Genomic DNA, 15,971 nt, shown 5'->3' on the forward strand with positions numbered 1-15,971 from the left:
TAAAGGTCCCCGTTTTCCTTTGCAGGGGGTGGGAGGCACAATTTGCTAATGACTAGTAATGTCTGAGGAAGAAGCATAATGACACAGAGTGGAGACCCAGAAACTCATATGTTGCTGTGGTTTTGGACACTGGGCCTGCCTTTCTAAAGAACAGTTCGGCAAGAGATACTAAACATTAAAAATCCACGATCTCTTTGATCCAGCACTTCTAGGAGTTTATCTTAAAGACATAAGCAGAGATGTATGTGAAAATGTTCCCCCAAGGTGGTTCACTGCAGCATTAACATAATACTGAAAAATTAGAAGCAACCTAAATGTCCAACATTCAGGGATTAGTTGAATAAATGTCCAAATGATAGATTCAATGGGGTCCGAAAATATTGCACAGGAGCCCAGTAATTGACATGGGAAAGTGTGGCATATGAAAAAGCAGGTCATGAAACATGATGAACAATATGCCTTTTTTGTAAGGTTAATTTTGGAAAGCTTTGGGTGATATGATAGCATGGAGGAATAATACAGAAGATAAGAGCAAGGGCTTTGAGGTCAGACACATGAGTTCAATTCGCAGCTTCCTCATCTGTGAAATGGGGCTACGTAGTGCCTAGATAACACCTAGTGCCCCCTACTCATGAAATAGATGTTTCTAATTAAAATGGTAGCTGAGGGCGTGTGCGTGCACGTGTGTGTGCACATGCACGTGCGCGCGCATGCTACTGGGCTCACCTTGGTGCTTTCCGGATGCATTCAATTCTTTATGAATTAGGCAGATATTGCTTTTGTAATTAGGAACTAAGTCATTAACATAAAAAGGAGAGGCAGAGAGGAACCCTGAGAATATTATTCAACATAAGAAATGTCATCAGGACAGAAGGAATGTCAACTGCGTGCTAATTTGCCATATCTGTCTGCTCCCAGAGTCGTCTGTTTCGAATCATCCTGTGGCATTTCTGTTCCTCTTTTTAAGGACTTGTTCCAAGAATTAAAAAAAAAAAAGGAAAGATAGAAAAACCCCCAAACTTCAAGCCATGTGGGTGAGCGCAATTTGCAGAAAATATTTCCAAAATGTTGTAGCCAATACAGGCCATGTTTTAAACCTCAGCTATCCTAAGCAAATATCTAGATTATGCTTGTAAACCACAGGAAGTTCCTCTGCTTGCTAACACCTTGCTTGTTGGAGATAATTTAGAGAGAAGGATCTAAGGACACTCACTGGTTTTGACTACCCAGCATTCACAACCCCACCCCCAGCCTGGCATCAGAATCTGGATGTTTTTCTGGGAAAACGCCCTCCTCCTCCTTGATCCTTGCCGTTCAAACGGGCCCGCTCAGGTGTTGGTTTTAGGGGTAGGCAGCAACCCAGTCCTGACTTAGAACAGTGCCCCTGTTCTGGCCACTGGGATTGGCTCAAGGATGGGCATGTGACCCAAGCTGGGCCAATCAGACCCAAAGAATCTTAACCCCGGGATTTTTTTTTTTTTTCTCCTTGCCTTACCTACTGAGAACTGGGTGCTTGCTTTCCACTGGGACGCTAAGCTGGTAAAATGTACAGCCAGGAACAGCTTTCACCGCATTTAGGGGAAGCCTGCTTGAGAATGGAGGGAACACAAAGGAAGAAAAGCCAGGAAATGGACAAAGTCAGTTTCCTGCTGACATCCTTTAAGCACAGGGATTCAGCCATGCCTAATGCTAGCAAACATTCCTTTCTCTTTAAGCCAGTTTGAGTTGGTTTTCTGTTGCTTGCCACTGAAAAAGTCCTGACTGTTACAGGAGATCAGTCTGAAGTGGCAGATGCATTCATGTCATTGTGAGTTCCTCAGAGTCTATAGTGTTCATAGTATTTCAGGTGCTAATGACTCAATTCAGTGTTTCTTAAGTAGAGCTCCTCCAGGACTGGCTGCAGAGAACACCTAAGAGCCCTTTGTAATTAGCTCATTAAAGGAACCCTGGCAAAGTGGTTGTCAACTTGCTTGAAAACAGTTGTCTTGAGTAGGCTAAGCCTTTTTCCTGCTACCTCGCGGAAGCGGTTGGGCTTCGCAAGGCATTTTTCAGAGAACAAATATAGACCCGCATTCCACCCCTGGCCCAATTAGTAGAATTCTCACTAAAATATTTAAGTAAGTCTTTATTTGTAATTCGTTCACACTAACAGAAACGGTAACACAAACAAAACATTGCGAAGAGGTGGTGTTTTCTATAGAGAGCAACCAGCCACTGTTACGCATTATAATGTACTCCATAGATAATGGTGAGGCTGTTTATATTTCATTTTATCGCCCTGTTTCCACTCCTTTTGGTGTTTACCAAGCTATAGATAGCCTCAAAATGTTGAGTTCCTGGCTTCCTTTTCCCTTGTCAAAATGTTTCAAAGGACAGGCAACAGTCTGAGAGGTTGATTCATATCCAAACAAGTCTTCATGGGGATGCCCAGTGGTTACAGGACAGGGTCAGGTCTGGAGGAGATGGGAAGATGAGGGACTCTAGTCCCAGTCTCCTGGGGATCACTGCCTGGTTGGGGAGATAAGAGTGTGGTGCAGTGTCAAGGGCCCAGTCTACCTGGGTTCAAATTCTGGTTCTGTCACTTTCTAGCTATATCTTTGGGCAACTTACTGAAGCTCTCTGTACCTCAGTTTTTTCATCCGTGAAATGGGAATAATAATGCTAGGATCTACCAAATAGTTATGTTAAGATGATTAAATGAGTTAATATACATGAACTTCATAGAACAATGCCTAGCTCTAAAAAGAAAAAAAGTCAAAGTTGTCCTTCTTTCTTATTTTATGTCTTCATAGATTTTTTTAAAAAAATTTTATTTATTTATTTGACAGAGAGACACACAGCGAGAGCAGGAACACAAGCAGGGTGGGTGGGAGAGGGAGAAACAGACTCCCTGCTGAGCAGGGAGCCCGATGCGGGGCTCGATCCCAGGACCCCGGGATCATGACCTGAGCCGAAGGCAGACGCTTAATGACTGAGCCGCCCATGCACCCTCTTCATAGATTTCTTGCATAAGGTCTGGTTTTGATGATTTTCCGGCGATTCTCAAGTATATCTGGGGATAAAAAATCAGCATGTTTGGTGATAGTCACATATATCCCTCAAAAAATCTCTTAGGAAATAGCCACACTGGTTATCCATAGACAGTCTCTCAATGCAGTAGGTTCTGTCTAAGCCAGTTTATCCCACACTATTTGGTTGAGAAGAGGACGAAGTTAGGGGTCAGATTATATGAGAAATGATGATCCTTAAACACTTGGAAAACATTTATAAAGACTGGACTCCCACTCAGGGCAGCCAAGGGTCACACATGAAGGGAGGCTGATGATTCCTGTGATGAGAAGGGTTAAGCATTCTCAGGCCCCACCCACACTCTCCTGGACACGCACACACCCCATAGCCCTCTATGGAAAATACCTATGCTTACTCCATTGCTCTCCCTTTCTCCCCAAGCATACGTGACTGAATCCATGTACATTAAAGGCAAGTAGGCTGCAATTTCCCTATATTCAATTTGCTTGATACTAAGACGGTTGAAATACTAGACATTAGGGCCCAGTCTAGCACCTGGGGTTCTGAACACACCTTTACCTTGGAAGTCCTTATTGGAAAAAGCATGCGATCGGGGCTTCAAAGCCCTGGACTTGAGTACAAAGCCTGGAAGCACAGTCTACCGGGGTCACCGGGCGTGACTTTGGGCCAGTCACTTTCTGTCCCCCAGCGCCCATCTCTTTCTATGAAAAAGAGGATCTTGAAAATATATACCACCCACAGTTACTGAGAGAATGGAGATAAATTGTGTGTAAATGTTAGGTTACAAAGTGCCTTCATGTATTATTCACTAACTCAGCAAATGTAGTTTGGGACGAGGGTCGGGTGACAATGAGTAAGTCAGGCCCTGACCTCGGAAAGCACCCAGCCACACGGGGGAAATGTAGTAGTAAGCGTGTAATGATGCTATGATGTGGCAAGTGTGATCGAGATTATTTTATAGTACCTGCCAACACTCTGGTCTTTTTGTAGCTCCGAGTGAAATGATCTGTTTTGTTTTGACGGTTAGTTAATGCATGTTTGGGTGTCTTCTGTTTTGTGTTTTGGAAGAGCAACACAATTTAGGGTATGTATCCATATACATCCTGAATATCCAGATCCTTGCTAGCTGCGATGTTGGGAGAACTGGCCAGTAGAAACTGTCTTTTTTGGTTCAGGGGAATTCTTTTGAATAACTGCTCATGATCAAATTAGACAGATTTGTTTCCCACTAGTGAACAGCCGCTAATAGTTACTGAGCGTACGCTGTGCATATTTTCTATTGAAAAGCAATACGGCTTGGCATCAAATAGGTTCCACCATTTACTAGCTGTGTAGTTTGTGGCAAGCTATTTAACCTGTGTGAGCCTCAGTGTCTCCTCTTGAAGTGGGGCAAAAATAGTACCGACCTCACAGTGTCAACATGAGGATACGATGAGCTGGTCCGACTCCAAGGGAAGTGTTCAAAAATGGCAGTTATCATCACTGGCTTCATAGAAAAAGCCTGGGTGTGAGAGAGAGTCGGTGCTGGGAAGACCTTTGTGACCTCTGCTGGGCTCCTCAGGAGGCCAGTGGTGTTAAATTTAAGGGAGAGGTTAAGTTCTTATGTAAACATGGAAGGCAAAAATGGATGGAGTCAAATTACTCCTGCCCATATAGTAGGGCATATACAGTATTGTGTATGCACCGCCCCCCCGCCCCGCCCCCTGCTTGCGTTTGAGAACCACTGAGTCAGACCATAGGAGGGAATAAAAGGAATGTTTGTCTAGAGTTGCCGGAGAATTCAAACCGTTCCATCTCTAAGGAAGAGGGTCTCAACGGAGGGCAGTTTTGCCCTTTCAGGGGACATTTGGCAATGTCTAGAGACATTTTTGGTAGTCCTAACTAAGGTGGGCTATGCAATTGGCATCTAATGGGTAGAGGCCAGGGACATTGCTAAACATTCTATAACACAGGACAGTCCTCAACAACAAAGAATAATCCAACCTAGGGGCGCCTGGATGACTCAGTCAGTTAAGCGCCCGACTCTTGATCTCAGCTCAGGTCTTGATCTCAGGGTCATGGGTTCAAGCTCCACATTGGACTCCATACTGGGCGTGGAGCCTACTTAAAAAAATAAAATAAAATAAATCCTACCGAGAAAAAAAATTTTAATTAAAAAAAATTGTCCAGCCTAAAATGCCAGTAGTGCTGAGGCTGAGAAACCCTGCTGTCAGGTAACTATTAAATCCACACTTAGGACTGAGAAATGAGTGGAATCCGCTAGGATGTGTCTGGTTATCCTGGGGGTTTAATGAGATGCCATATGTAAGAGCCCTTAGTACAGGGCCTGGCACATGGTAGGTGCTTAAAAAATATTTGCTGGGGTTAAGGTTAGATCTTGCTTGATGGGGCCACCCCACAGACACTGTTTTTGAGAAGCGGTGGAGAAGAGCTCAGCCACCTGCTTCCTGTCCTTCCAAGCTGGCATTTCCTGTTTCGCCCCGCTAGTCAGTGATGGATCTCCTGGCGGTATCTTCTGTGATCCGGAGGCTCTAAAGGTAGCACCAAATTCAGGTGTGATTCCACTCTATCACTATTACCAAAACTTTCTAATTTGGATTCAAAATTACTGACTTCTCAACTCTACGTGGAAAGCCTTCCCTTGCAACCATGTGATTTTAAAAAAGGAACCCTCATGAACTCAGACTCCATTCACCACCTCCCCCCCGAAACAAGCTGGATCTGAAATAGGAGTCCATAAGTCCAAAGCAAAGGAGGGGGGAGGTGGTTGGCACTTACATGCTAGGAAACTCTCAAGGACCACAAAGGCAAGAAAATTGCTTTTAAATGAAAGAAATATTTCCATTTCATTTCAACCCCTAATGTATCCTATAACTCTAATATCATTCCCTGTCCAACTGAAATATTTGAATCCAAATAATTCTTAAGTCATTTGGACTCTGTTCAAATGTGAATTCATCTCCTTAATCATCTCTACTCTTATTTTCGAAATACAGACTAATATGGAAACTTAAGAGTCTACTTGTGGATTTTGTTTTAACTTTGAGAGGGTTTTTTGTTGTTGTTGTTGTTGTTTTTATGGTCACTGTTGCTTTCTTCCCCATCATTACTTATTCTTCAGTGTCTCGAAGATCCTAAGCTTGTCTTTTTCTATTTTTCATTTCCCTTCATTTAAATATTGTGGACAGAAATCAGACTGAATAATGATGAATATGATCAATACCCAGACTTAATAAGTCTTATGAAAAAGACCTTTTCATTCCAAGGAGGAAGTGTTGTTTCAGCAGCATACGGTGTCACAGTGACAGTCAGATGGAGGGTAACCAGATGGAAGGAAATGGCATTTTCTGGCCATGCTGACGCTGAGGGAGATCCTATTCCAGGAAGTCCAGTGAAGGAAGGGACATTCCCCCCCAAAGTGTGTTTCTGTGTCATGTCTGTCTTGAGAGCTTTCTTGAATCTAAATGCCATCTTGGAGTATCTGTGTGAAATGGAGTGAGGAGTGTTATGCTCAGATGTGCCACACCTTCTTGATATGATAGAAGAGAAGACATACCAGCAAATACACACTCTCCATTCCCGTGCCTGTGGCAGACATTACCAATCAATCACAGCACTTCCCCCCCCCAAAAAAACTATGCATACAGCCACGACCAATTGATTGCAGAGTAGGCATGCAAGATAAAAAAACACTTTCTGCCTCTACTAGGTAAAGAAAGATATGCTTAGAAGAGCCCTGGAATGTCACCACCACTGTATCCTTTTCCAGAAACCTCTTTAGCTCTCCAAATCCCATTTGCCCAAAGGTTGGGAATGAAGAAGGGCAAGCTGGCTTTGCTTTCCACATAGCAATTTGGTTTAAAAATTTGTCTCCAAGTCTCTGAGTGTGCAGAAACAAGCAAATTGAATGAATTTCCCTTCTTTCTTAATAGAACCCAAGTCCCTAGTTTTTAAGTAAGGTGCAGATTTATCTTTATTTGCAGTTTATGTCTTGAAACCAGATAAGCTTACATGCCTCCCCTCCCCCCCCAAAAAAAACTACAACTACTGTTTTTCTTCAAATTCCTGGTGTCATTACTATGGAGACTCCCCCCCCTCCTTTTTTCAAATAATTCCCTGCTGCTACTTTGTCCATGAGGCCTCAGGCTGAGATAGAGTTTTAGAAACAATCTAGAACCAAAATTAATTCTACCATTTTATAATTTTCCCAGTCAGATGCAAAAAAAAAAAGTATATGATTTTCAAGTACTTTCTACACTTAAGACTAAAAACAGCAGTTTTTTTTTTCTTCTTTAAGCAAATGCAATTCTCTAGGTACTTACTGTAAGAGGATTTTAGTCATTGGAGACATTTAAAAAAAGATCTCAAGCGAGAATCTTTCTTCACATTTTTTTCAAAAGGATATTTACTTTGGAAAATGCTACATTTAGAAAAATTGTGCCTTGGATGACAACCGGCCCACTAAGTTTTACTGTTTTTTTGAGGGGGAGAGTGGGGCGGAGGAGGTTGGAGGCTGTGTGAAGGCAGTTCTAGTCACCCACCAGCCAAGCATGATTTTGGAGTTCATTTTCATTCATTTATTTCGATTAGTTCACTCATTCATTCAATCCACAAACATGTTGAGGGTTTGCAGTATACAGAACACTGCACTAAACAATGGGACTGCAGCCATGAGCAGAACACTTTCTTTGACCTCCCACCCTTCTCAACTGGGTACTGCCAGGGAATGATGCCCTAAGGTCAAGACAGTAGTTCTCATTAGGGGGATGTTGTCTCCCCAGACACCTGGGGCAATGTCCAGAGACATTTTTGGTCATCACAACTAGGGGGATGATGCTATTGGCATTTAGGGGGTAGGAGCCAGGGATGCTGCTAACCATCCTACAATGCACAGGAGAGCCCCCACCACACAGCATCATCCAACCCCAAACGTCAAGGGTACGGAGGTCAGGAAACCTTGCCCTAAGGCATCCAAGAGATGTAAGGAATTAATTAACTTCTAGCTACTGGTTCTAGTTAAGTACCACTCTTAGGAGAACGAAGAAAATAGCAGCTCAACTCATTTACCATCAGGCTTTCTTCTCTCATGGAACCCTGATTGGGAACCGTTGGTACCATTGCTCTTAGGGCCCCGGCCATGGACCAGCAGCATCGGCATCACCTGGGGGCTTGTTAGACATGCAGTCTCAGGACTTACACCAGAACAGCTGAATCAGCACCCGCACCGCATGTTCACATGATGTCAGGTGACTTGTGTGCACAGTGCAGTTGGAGAACTGCTATTCTAATGAGATGTCAAACAGAAGTTTTAAGTGACAAGTGCTACTGCTAGGGATTGAATGTTTGGGTCCCCCTAAATTCACATGCAGAAATGCTAATCCGCAATGTGAGGGCATTTGCGGAGGGAGTTTTTGGGAGGTGATTAGGTTATGAGAGTGGAGCCCTCAGGAATGGGATCAGTGCCCTAATAAAAGGGTCCCCAGAAGCTCCTTCACCCCTCTGCCATGTGAGGACGGAGCATGGAGACCGCTGTCTATGAACCAGGAAGCAGGCCCTCACCAGACACGGAATCTGCCTTGATCTTGGACTTCCCAGCCTCCAGAGCTGTGAGAAATGTTTGATGCCGGAGCCTCCCAGCCTATCTTTCTGTTACAGCAGCCTGAATGGACTAAGATAGCTAGGGAGGAACCCAGTCCATGGGGTCAGGGAAGACTTCCATGAAAAATCTGCCTGTAAGTTGAGTGCTGGATGAGAAGCAGCAATCAGCCAGGAGAAGGTTGTTCCTGGCAGTGGGAATAGCATGAGCAAAGGCTTAGAAGCAGGAGGGAACTTGGTCAACTGGAGGGTGTGAAGGAAGATGTTTTGTGTCTAGAACCCCGTAAGTGAAGGGTAAGCGAGGATGAGGGTGGAGAGATGAGCATGACAGGTGGGACTCTGTTCTGGGAGCAAGTGGGAATGGTCTGCTGGGTCCGATCCCCAGGCCCTTGGCTGGTGTGACACTGGTGGGGGTGCCTCCATCCCTGGCCATGGGACAGGATGTGACTGATGCCTCCGCCCTTCGCCATGGTTTTTCTAGGCAGTGGAGCCAACTGGTCAGACCAGGGTCTGAATCCCATGAATGATAATTGTCTCTGGTGACCCAAGTCTGCTGTGGGACAGAGTGAGAACAATGCGGCTGGGGGCAAAGTGCCCCCTGACCCCTCTGACTTAAGGCTCTAGAGCCATTATGTCGATATATTTTTGTACAGATTTTGTAGTTTATTACACATTCTGGCAACGTTTAGATGCGATTTCAATGAGCCAGAATGTAGTACTGTAAACCTAAAACTGGATATCCCTTCAAGCTGTTAGAATCTGGCAGGAGAACGGCTCCCAATTACAAGCACAGTTTCCAACCTCACTGTTCCCGTCCCGAAAGCATTGAAAACAAAATCCATTTTTAATGAGGGACTACTAAACACTTTGCATTCTATTAATGTCCCCTTTAGGCTCCTGAGCTCCAGGATACCTTACACACAAGGAATGACCGCCACCGATTGCCAGGGCCCGGGGTCTCCTGGGGGTTTGTTGGCAGTTGCAAATATGGCGCCCGAGTGAACTCGAATTAAGTCTTTCCTGTTCTCATCCTGCTTGATTCCCGTCAGCATGTGGATAGCCTATCCGGCTGGGTGGGGAATCAGGATCAAGAGAAGTCATTTTATCACATAGACATATACATTTGGCTGCCTGACTCCTCATCTCTAGCATCTGACTAATCTTACAAGCCATCCATTATCCACTCGGTAACTGGCAAACGTGAACTTGGCCAACGTCAAAGCCGAATGATGAGATCCAAGTCAGAAGAAGTGGGAGAAAGAGAGAAAGTACAAAGATGAGCCAGACGGTTTTCCAACCTGTAAGAACATGCTGTATTTACCGGGCTGGGTACGCAATCCAAACTCTGTTCCCGTTGTTTGTCTTCTGCTCTGGGCCTGGGTTATGTTTGGTGCAAACAGGTCAGTGCTCCCCCCCACCCCTTACTTCCATCTGATGATTGGCGTATTGTTTAGAGATGATGAGGGATGATCTTGTGCTCTGGAGGAAGTTGGCAAGAAAGTTTAATTCTATAAAAAGAAACGCGCGGTCAGGGTACGGTTTCCTATTCTGAGTCAAGGCAGAGAAGAGAGTCAGAAATTCCAACCCAGAGGGTCAGGACCAGCTCCAGGATCTCTTGAATCACATCTGAAACATGTTCCCCATGCTCCTTTCTCCTCCCTGTTCTTATAACTGGCCAACTAGGATTACACAACTCACACTAATTTTATTCCACATGCGGCTGTTTCTTATTAGGAGCCTGAACCTTATCTTTTCCCGTGCCGTGTCATCTCTCCTGATTCAGGTGAATAATTCCATTTCTTAACAGGGGGATTCTGTTCACACTCTTGGCTGGATGTAAGAGAGAGAAAAAAAAAAAAGCGTCCTTAAACTTTTTCGTAAAGGGACAGCTTTTCTGTGTTTGTTAACCCCATGGTCTTCCTTTCTTCTCTCCGGACCGAGTCTCTCCTTCCCACTTCTGAAGGGCTCTACTCATCATGCAAAAGAGAACGCTCGAGTCAATCAATGGAATGTCTTGGGTCACCCTATACCCAACAACTGTTTCTAGAGGGTTTTGTTTTCTCCCCCACTGGACCGGTGCATTTTCTTTTTTAACTCAATTCACCAGATGTTTTGGCAGTGCAGAAACCTGGCTCTCCCGTCTTCCAAGTGGATGAAATAGGATCCAGATCACAGCACGTTGCCTCGGCATCTCCAACCAAGTGCTTACTGGTCCTTGAGAATAATGGAAAGGTTGAGTTCCGTTTTCTTGAGGCCTTGGGACTATGGGATCCAGGTGTTGGCATTTTCTGGCCTTCAAGGCCTTAGAAGGCTTCCAGGGAAAGCCCAGATTCGTGAGTGTGAGTAGATTTCCCCTCCTAACTCCGTCACTTTTCTTTTTCTGACCATGTATCAGAAACGGTAAAGCTGCCCCCCCCGAAGCCTCCCCCCGAACCGCGCCGCCTTCCCCCCCCCCACCGCCGCCCCACCGCAGGGGGGAAATGCAGGAGTGGTATGCACGTGATTCAACCACATCTGGAGAAAGACTGCGAGGCCATCCCCTTCGCTGTGTGTGCAACTGCAGGCCCCCCTGAGCCAAAGGGCGAAGAGGGCTCCTTCGTCGGCCTCCAGTCTCCCTCTGCCTCCTGCCCTGTTTTGCTTCGAGCAAGCCTGAGCATGCCATGCCACCTCGCCGGGCCTTGCCAAAATCCACGAATGGCACAGAGCACACATTAAACAGACGGAATGCAACATGCATGTAAAGAAATAAGAGCCCTGCCAGGAAAGTTGGCAGCAACTCTGGAACGCTTTAAACAGTGTGTGTGTGGGGAGAGCGAGCCCAGAGTCGGCGAGGGTGCCTCATTCTCAAGAGCTGTTTCTTTCACAGCCGTGACCTGTTTTGCCAGTCAAAATAAATACGGTGTTAAATGCCCCCTTTTACTGGCTCCTGATACCTTGGCAATGCAGTTTGAAATATGACCTGCTCTCATTGGAAAAATGTCCTTTTAACTGAGTAGAAAGGATGTGCCCCTTCTAGGCAATAAGTAGGGGGGTCATGGATGGCGGAGCCTTCTGCATACAGACAAACTCAAGAAGTAGGAGTGGAACCGCCATGGAGTCGACACGGCTTGTTCGTAAGTCACTGTCTCTAGAAGCTTCGCCACAGACTCAGAGTGACTTCCTTGGGAGCACAGGGCCGATTTTCAAGGCTCTCCATCACCTTGGCTTCAGCCAGGGACAGTAAAGTAGCAGCCCAGAGTGGCTGGCTATTCCCCAGGACATCTTGAGGCAGCCAGGCCCTTCCTGAAGAAAGAAGAGAACCGTGATAAGGTGGCTCGGCCACCAGTTTAAGCCACGCGGGCCCCTTGGCTGTGTGGGTTCCCCCACTGGCCACAGGCCACTCTGTAACCGCACTGGCATCCTGCCACGTGTGGAAGAAACTAGGTGGATTTGCCCAGGAGAGACATCCCAGTTGCAGCTCATCAAGAATTTTCTGGGGGCGCCTGGGTGGCTCAGCGTTAAGCGTCTGCCTTCGGCTCAGGTCATGATCCCGGGGTCCTGGGATCGAGCCCCACATCGGGCTCCCTGCTCCACCGGAAGCCTGCTTCTCCCTCTCCCACTCCCCCTGCTTGTGTTCCTGCTCTCACTGTGTCTCTCTCTGTCAAGTAAATAAATACAATCTTTAAAAAAAAAAAAGAATTTTCTGTAGAGCAGGCACATCAGACGTATCTTCTGAAGCATCCTGTTATCTCGTGGGGTCGGTATATCACTACTCCTGCTTCATATACATGAAGAAACGGAAGTTCAGCGAGACTGAACACTGCTTGGCTCGTCCAGGACAGCACAGCTATATAAAGGGAGGCTGGAATTTGAACCCAGGCTTGTCTGCTCTTGGCGATCATCAGGCTCCAAGAGCCCCATGCCGACTTCTACCAGATAGCGTAACCATCTCCCTCATCCTCAGAACTGGCCAGTGGAGGCCAGGGGCTGCCTTCTCCCCTGAAGATGTCGCAGGACCGGTCAGTTTTCTGGGGTCGCGGCAAGAAATGATCACAAACTGAGGGGCTTAAAACAATAGGAATTTATTCTCACACAATTCTGGAGGCCAGAGGTGTGAAAGCAAGGTGTTGGCAGGCCTGTGCAGCCTCCAAAGGCTCTAGAGGAGGATCCTTCCTTGTCTCTGCCAGCTTTGGATGGTGGCTGGCTTCCCCAGTTTGTGGCCGTATCCCTCCAATCTCTGCCTTCTGTCTTCACATGGCTTTCTTCCCTCTGTGTCCTTTCCCCTTCTCTGCTCATCCAAGGACACTCGTATTGGACTTGGGGGCCCATGATAATCTGGGACAATCTCGTCCCAAGATCCTTAACTTCGTTACATCTGCAAAGGTCCCCTTCCCAATAAGGTCACATACACAGGGTCCAGGAGTTTGACTCTGAATCTTTGCAAGGACAAGGAATGCGTTTTTCAGCCCACTGCTTAGGGAAGTGATGAAGCAATTTATCCAGTAAGGGTCTTTATGATTTTGCAGGCTTGCCTGCAGGATTTATTATAAAACTTTTAAATATTTTTGACATCCCATGTCTTCTTTCTGAAACATTGAGTCTGGGGGCACCTGGTTGGCCCTGTCGGTAATCTCAGGGTCCTGAGTTCAAGCCCCACTCTGGGCATGAAGCCCACTTAAAAAATATAAATAAATAAATAAATAAATAAACAAACAAACAAATAAATAAATAGAACAATGGGTATAAACAATAACAATGAACATCTGATAAACTCTCACCAACTTTCTGGCACTTAGGGTCGTTTAGTGCTCACAGATACTCTGCAGTATAGCCACCCTTCTTTCCTTGCCGGTTGGGGTAGGAAAATAAAATTACAAGAGGTTAAGAGATCTCATAGATCTCCAAGATCTCACAGCCAGGAATCGGCAAGGGTAGGACTGGAACTCCATTGTGTCTGATTCTGGAGTCTGAGCTCTTAGGCGGGATGCAAAACTGCTTTTTCTTGGAAATTTAGGACTTGGTTGAAAGGCTGTGGTTTGGAAGGAAGTGGAGGTATGGGGCGATGGGACAATTTATGTCTGTTTAGCCAAGAGTTATTCTGGGGCAGCACATCCAGAAAGACTGAGAACCAGGCATTTGGATCGGGAAGGCCATCACCAAGTTGCTTTCTCTGTAAGATTGAGGACCACTGTGTTTTCTTTCTCATGGCTGAGACTGGAATCTTCCGGCAGAGAAACAGGAAGTGGGAAGCAAATGAGAAAAGGCCTATTTTTATTGTTTTCCAGATTCCAGTTGGGTAACATCTGCCAATAGTTATATTCTTATTGCAGGGAAATTTTCACTTTTGATGAGCCACCGTCTGACCCAGAAGACTGGGTAGAGCACAGAAGGCGAAATCAGCGCTGTTGGCTTGAGGATGGCTGTGAATGGCAGGGGACTTCTGTTCCTGTTGTCTGGTGACTGCATCTACCGAGCCAGGCTCCCGGCTGCACGGGATCCAGTCTCCCCTGCGGTCTGAGCTGCTGATGGCTAGGTGCTGCAGGCATTGTCTCATTTGAGTTTCTCAACAATCCTGTGAAGCCAGATCAATAGTGACCTCATCGGATGTTCAGGGAGGTCAAAGTCACTCTGAAAGTCACCTGGGATGTTTCCAGGTTGCCTGAGTCCAGAGTCTGAGATGGTGGCTGCAGCGGTACTGTCTCTCAAACCCACATACCAAGAATGCCCACTGTCTCATGGAAAAGAAATGTAGATAAGGCGAAGAGGAAATTCACTCATTCATTTGTTCACCCACCCATCCATCCATCCATGTGTGTGTATCTGTGTCAGCACCACGTGCCAAGAAAGCTAGGAAAATCCCTTTGTGCATATGTATGGCTTGGTCTCTGTGGCCAGCACCTCACTGGACTGTGGGAATACCAAGCCATAGCCTTAAAGAAAACAATAACGATCCATCTAGGATAGTGCGGTAAACGCTATTGTAGAGATATGGAAGGAGAGATCAAGAGAGGCAAGGGGGTAAGGAAGGCTTCCTGGAGGAGAAGACCCTTGAGTTGAGATCTGAAGGAGGAGGAGGAAGGTGTCGGCCAGAGAAGGAAGGGCCGGCCCCAATTTTCGGCAGTGCACAGACTCACGTGGTCATGCCAGGTAGAACACGTGATTACCTCCAAAGGGATGGGTCAATCGCCAGTGGCCGAAGCCCACCAAGCGCCCAACCCTCACTTCCCCAGAATGCAGAAATGAAAGAGTTAAAGGTACAGTGGGAGGCTCCGGGACTTGGCCTCATTCCCACTCCTCAGTCCTTCCCAGTTGGCGCTGATGCCACTCTGGTGTTACTTCTTGATTTTTTGCCACTGGGCCAGGGAGCAGTTGAGTTGAGAAGGCACAGAGGTGGGACAGGCAGGCAGCCAGCTTCCTGGAAAATAGGGAGCCACAGAAATGCTGGAGGTAAGGCTGGAAAACTAAGAACAGGCCCCGGAGAAGGATAGAAATAGACTTTATCTTGAAGGAAATATGGAGCCATTGGGTTTTTTTTTTTTTTAGGCATTTTTTTTTTTAATCCATGTGTAATTATATAATAGCATAATGCATTCTTCTAAAGTCTACAGTTTGATGAGGTTTGACAAGTGTTTACCCCCATGGGACCACCACCCCTACATCCATGTAGAACATATCTGTTCCTCCAGAAAGTTCCCTCTGTCCCATCCACAGGAGGATTTCAGTTAGGGGAGTTACGTGGTTATACTTTGCATCTTTCGATCTTGGATTTAGAAAATACTTTTGCTTATTTCTTGAGCTCCTTTTGTCTGCTGCACACTGTTCTGGCTGTAGGGAAGAGAGATGGGGTACGTTTGGGTAGAGAAAGGCAAAAGGCAAAGAGCTGGTTTTGCGGGTCTTCAACCTCTGCAGTCACTGGGGCTCGACATTTGGTTGAACGTCCTGCTGTCGCCATCTTGAAATTCTTAAGTTTTGAACAAAGGAATCCGTGTTTTTATTTTGCACCAGACCCCTCCTCCCCCACAAAATAATACAGCTGGGCCTGATGGATAAAGGGAATTAACAGGGAGCCCAGAGAGAGGATATGGTGGGGGTGGGGAGGGGTCTTACAATCTTACAAAGAAGACCCTCTTGGGAGTAGTGAGGCAAGAAGCCAGTCAGGTAGAGAGTGAATGTCACAAGAAGGATCTGATCCACCAAAGTTCTCTTTTGAGGGATAGGTGCACCGTGATGGAGACATTTCATATCTGCTGTTGTTCCTATAACTCTACCCACAGCCCCAGTAAATGTATATGGGCTCAATTAATTACCATGACTAACACATCTGACAAGCCAAATATTAACTCAAGACAACTGAGCACACTTACAAG

This window comes from Eumetopias jubatus, unplaced genomic scaffold, assembly GCF_037043125.1.
Source record: "Eumetopias jubatus isolate StellerSeaLion01/CBP00866 unplaced genomic scaffold, mEumJub1_p1.0 scaffold_16, whole genome shotgun sequence".
Classification (NCBI taxonomy): domain Eukaryota; kingdom Metazoa; phylum Chordata; class Mammalia; order Carnivora; family Otariidae; genus Eumetopias; species Eumetopias jubatus.